The sequence below is a fragment of the Schistocerca serialis genome, unplaced genomic scaffold (assembly GCF_023864345.2).
Source record: "Schistocerca serialis cubense isolate TAMUIC-IGC-003099 unplaced genomic scaffold, iqSchSeri2.2 HiC_scaffold_565, whole genome shotgun sequence".
In the NCBI taxonomy this organism is placed as follows: domain Eukaryota; kingdom Metazoa; phylum Arthropoda; class Insecta; order Orthoptera; family Acrididae; genus Schistocerca; species Schistocerca serialis.
Window position 1 is genome coordinate 12,501 of NW_026048152.1, and position 5,000 is coordinate 17,500.

General features: G+C 52.3%; 1 non-coding gene across 1 annotated transcript in view; it reads left to right on the forward strand.

Moving 5' to 3' along the window:
* The first annotated feature begins 3,858 nt into the window (after nucleotides 1-3,858).
* Nucleotides 3,859-5,000, forward strand: part of LOC126448124 (small subunit ribosomal RNA) — a 1,910-nt gene continuing 768 nt past the window's right edge. The window contains exon 1 of the ribosomal RNA XR_007584000.1: nucleotides 3,859-5,000. This exon is cut by the window's right edge and continues 768 nt beyond it. This is a non-coding gene — a ribosomal RNA (small subunit ribosomal RNA).

The window sequence follows — 5,000 nt, forward strand, 5'->3', positions numbered from 1 at the left end:
GTGCCTTAACCTAACCTATATCGTGCCTTAACCTAACCTATATCGTGCCTTAACCTAACCTATATCGTGCCTTAACCTAACCTATATCGTGCCTTAACCTAACCTATATCGTGCCTTAACCTAACCTAATTTGTGCCTTAACCTAACCTAATTTGTGCCTTAACCTAACCTAATTTGTGCCTTAACCTAACCTAATTTGTGCCTTAACCTAACCTAATTTGTGCCTTAACCTAACCTAATTTGTGCCTTAACCTAACCTAATTTGTGCCTTAACCTAACCTAATTTGTGCCTTAACCTAACCTAATTTGTGCCGTAACCTAACCTAATTTGTGCCGTAACGTAACCCATGTTGTGCCGTAACGTAACCCATGTTGTGCCGTAACGTAACCCATGTTGTGCCGTAACGTAACCCATGTTGTGCCGTAACGTAACCCATGTTGTGCCGTAACGTAACCCATGTTGTGCCGTAACGTAACCCATGTTGTGCCGTAACCTAACCCATGTTGTGCCTTAACCTAACCCATGTTGTGCCTTAACCTAACCCATGTTGTGCCTTAACCTAACCCATGTTGTGCCTTAACCTAACCCATGTTGTGCCTTAACCTAACCCATGTTGTGCCTTAACCTAACCCACGTTGTGCCTTAACCTAACCTACGTTGTGCCTTAACCTAACCCATGTTGTGCCTTAACCTAACCCATGTTGTGCCTTAACCTAACCCATGTTGTGCCTTAACCTAACCCATGTTGTGCCTTAACCTAACCCATGTTGTGCCTTAACCTAACCCATGTTGTGCCTTAACCTAACCCATGTTGTGCCTTAACCTAACCCATGTTGTGCCTTAACCTAACCCATGTTGTGCCTTAACCTAACCCATGTTGTGCCTTAACCTAACCCACGTTGTGCCTTAACCTAACCCACGTTGTGCCTTAACCTAACCCACGTTGTGCCTTAACCTAACCCACGTTGTGCCTTAACCTAACCTACGTTGCGCCTTAACCTAACCTACGTTGTGCCTTAACCTAACCCATGTTGTGCCTTAACCTAACCCATGTTGTGCCTTAACCTAACCCATGTTGTGCCTTAACCTAACCCATGTTGTGCCTTAACCTAACCCATGGTGTGCCTTAACCTAACCCATGGTGTGCCTTAACCTAACCCATGGTGTGCCTTAACCTAACCCATGGTGTGCCTTAACCTAACCCATGTTGTGCCTTAACCTAACCCATGTTGTGCCTTAACCTAACCCATGTTGTGCCTTAACCTAACCCATGTTGTGCCTTAACCTAACCCATGTTGTGCCTTAACCTAACCCATGTTGTGCCTTAACCTAACCCATGTTGTGCCTTAACCTAACCCATGTTGTGCCTTAACCTAACCCATGTTGTGCCTTAACCTAACCCATGTTGTGCCTTAACCTAACCCATGTTGTGCCTTAACCTAACCCATGTTGTGCCTTAACCTAACCCATGTTGTGCCTTAACCTAACCCATGTTGTGCCTTAACCTAACCCATGTTGTGCCTTAACCTAACCCATGTTGTGCCTTAACCTAACCCATGTTGTGCCTTAACCTAACCCATGTTGTGCCTTAACCTAACCCATGTTGTGCCTTAACCTAACCCATGTTGTGCCTTAACCTAACCCATGTTGTGCCTTAACCTAACCCATGTTGTGCCTTAACCTAACCCATGTTGTGCCTTAACCTAACCCATGTTGTGCCTTAACCTAACCCATGTTGTGCCTTAACCTAACCCATGTTGTGCCTTAACCTAACCCATGTTGTGCCTTAACCTAACCCATGTTGTGCCTTAACCTAACCCATGTTGTGCCTTAACCTAACCCATGTTGTGCCTTAACCTAACCCATGTTGTGCCTTAACGTAACCCATGTTGTGCCTTAACGTAACCCATGTTGTGCCTTAACGTAACCCATGTTGTGCCTTAACGTAACCCATGTTGTGCCTTAACCTAACCTATAATGTGCCTTAACCTAACCTAAAGTGCGCCGTAACCTAAACTATATTGCGCCTTAACCTGACGCACGTTGTCGCTGAACCTGCTCTGTAATTGTTATGCAACCCGTTAAAGTAGTGTAGTGTTGCCTAACCGCAACCCTCGCAATATAGTTCGCTACTCGCACTGCCCGGTCCCCTGTGTATCGCGTCATGTTAAACACCTTGCAGGTGTTGCTGACTTTCCACATGCTCCTGCTATACACTGTAGTGTGGATAGCAGCAGGACGTACATGCCCCCCCCCCTTCCCCCCTGCCTTCGCAAGCTGGTCGGTGAGAAGTTTGCATGTTCAATGCCCTTCGCATGCCGACGTACTCAGCCTACGTTGTGGTACGGCCTGTCACCTGTCCGCCGATGTACGCAAAACCCACAAACTGTACTGCACATTGCTCCGTATGTACTGAATGATACATCGTGGCCCATGTGACCGTATGACGACAGCGCCTAGCAACGGCGGACCATACAGTCCAAATATTGTGCACGCAGCTACGTGTCGTCTCCCTATAAGAGCTGGATTGCAGTGTGGTACGCCATACAGACGTGTGGGAGGAACGGACGCCCTGGATGGCGATCAGCATGAGCAGTCTGTTGATGTAGTGGAGCGTGTATTCGGACGTAGTCGTCTCTTCTCACACACCGTGATAGCATGTTGCACCGCGTTCCACATCTGCGACATGCTGCAGAGGCGGGCTGACAGTCGTTCGCGCAATGGACACCGCATACGTACGGGGTCTACCTTCCACGTGTTCTCTAGGCGTGCACATGTTGTTGCGTCTATGTGGGCAGACGTAGTGTGTTGTGACACCTGACACAGGCATGCAATACTCGTTGCAAATGGCGATGGACGTGTACGTTTGCTGGTGACGTTACGCAAATGAACAACCGGTAACCCGTTGTGGTGCGGTTGTTCTCGCTAGAGGTGAATCAGTGTTGGCGACGATCGGTCGAGCTATTAACCGGTTGTTTCAGGGATACCCACCATGCCCACGAACGTGAAAGGGGACCCACCATGCCCACGAACGTGAAAGGGGATCTGGGTGTGAGGCGATACGCGGCGGTGGCTGGGTGGGACCGTCCCCGGCCGGTGAGGGGGGGCCGCCCGGCGTGCTGGCAGCGCGGTGCGTGGGCGCACGCGCTACAGCCGGCTGGTGGGGGCGGCCGGTGGCAGGCGCGCCGGCCGACGGACGCGGCAGGCGGCGCAGCTGCGCGCCGGCGCCCCCTGCTCGCGGCGCCTTGCGGCCAAAGTAGGTCCTCGCGGGCCCGGTGCGAAGCGCGGTGGCCATCTGCAGTGTGCTGGTCCGATTGAGGACTTTGTGCGCTGAGGATGCGCCGCCGCCCGGCGCTCGGCGCCGCGACGCCGTCTGCTGCTCGGTCGCCCCAGCGGTTCTCGCAGGTGGTTTGTATCGCAGCTGTGCGGACGTGTTGGCGCGTGCGCTGTGCTGGGAGAGTTCGCTTCGGCACCCAAGTAGGGCTTTTGTCCTTCTGTGGCGCTGGCGTTGGAGCTGCCGGTCACCGTAGGTGGCGCGTGTTGTCTCCCGCCGGCAATGCCACGACAGCACGCTCCCGGGCCTCTGTCGGCAGCGGCAAGCTCAGTTGGGAGCACGGGTGGTCGCACCTAAAGCGTCTACTCGCCTAACTCCGGGCGATTGCGCCTCTCTCGAACCCGACCAAGTACTTAGGACGGCGCTGCGCGCCGCCGGGACCTGAGAGGGTTTCGAGGTGTGTTGTGCAGGGGAGCTCAGCCTCCTCCTGTTTGCAGAATAATTGAGCGGACGCTTGCGTGTTCGCGCGGGCCCCCGGGACACACTCCCGGGCGGCCGGCTGCTCAGCTCTAGTTGACGCAGCTCCCTGGTTGATCCTGCCAGTAGTCATATGCTTGTCTCAAAGATTAAGCCATGCATGTCTCAGTACAAGCCGCATTAAGGTAGAAACCGCGAATGGCTCATTAAATCAGTTATGGTTCCTTAGATCGTACCCACGTTACTTGGATAACTGTGGTAATTCTAGAGCTAATACATGCAAACAGAGTCCCGACCAGAGATGGAAGGGACGCTTTTATTAGATCAAAACCAATCGGTCGGCTCGTCCGGTCCGTTTGCCTTGGTGACTCTGAATAACTTAGGGCTGATCGCACGGTCCTCGTACCGGCGACGCATCTTTCAAATGTCTGCCTTATCAACTGTCGATGGTAGGTTCTGCGCCTACCATGGTTGTAACGGGTAACGGGGAATCAGGGTTCGATTCCGGAGAGGGAGCCTGAGAAACGGCTACCACATCCAAGGAAGGCAGCAGGCGCGCAAATTACCCACTCCCGGCACGGGGAGGTAGTGACGAAAAATAACGATACGGGACTCATCCGAGGCCCCGTAATCGGAATGAGTACACTTTAAATCCTTTAACGAGTATCTATTGGAGGGCAAGTCTGGTGCCAGCAGCCGCGGTAATTCCAGCTCCAATAGCGTATATTAAAGTTGTTGCGGTTAAAAAGCTCGTAGTTGGATTTGTGTCCCACGCTGTTGGTTCACCGCCCGTCGGTGTTTAACTGGCATGTATCGTGGGACGTCCTGCCGGTGGGGCGAGCCGAAGGCGTGCGACCGCCTCGTGCGTGCTCGTGCGTCCCGAGGCGGACCCCGTTGAAATCCTACCAGGGTGCTCTTTATTGAGTGTCTCGGTGGGCCGGCACGTTTACTTTGAACAAATTAGAGTGCTTAAAGCAGGCAAGCCCGCCTGAATACTGTGTGCATGGAATAATGGAATAGGACCTCGGTTCTATTTTGTTGGTTTTCGGAACCCGAGGTAATGATTAATAGGGACAGGCGGGGGCATTCGTATTGCGACGTTAGAGGTGAAATTCTTGGATCGTCGCAAGACGAACAGAAGCGAAAGCATTTGCCAAGTATGTTTTCATTAATCAAGAACGAAAGTTAGAGGTTCGAAGGCGATCAGATACCGCCCTAGTTCTAACCATAAACGATGCCAGCCAGCGA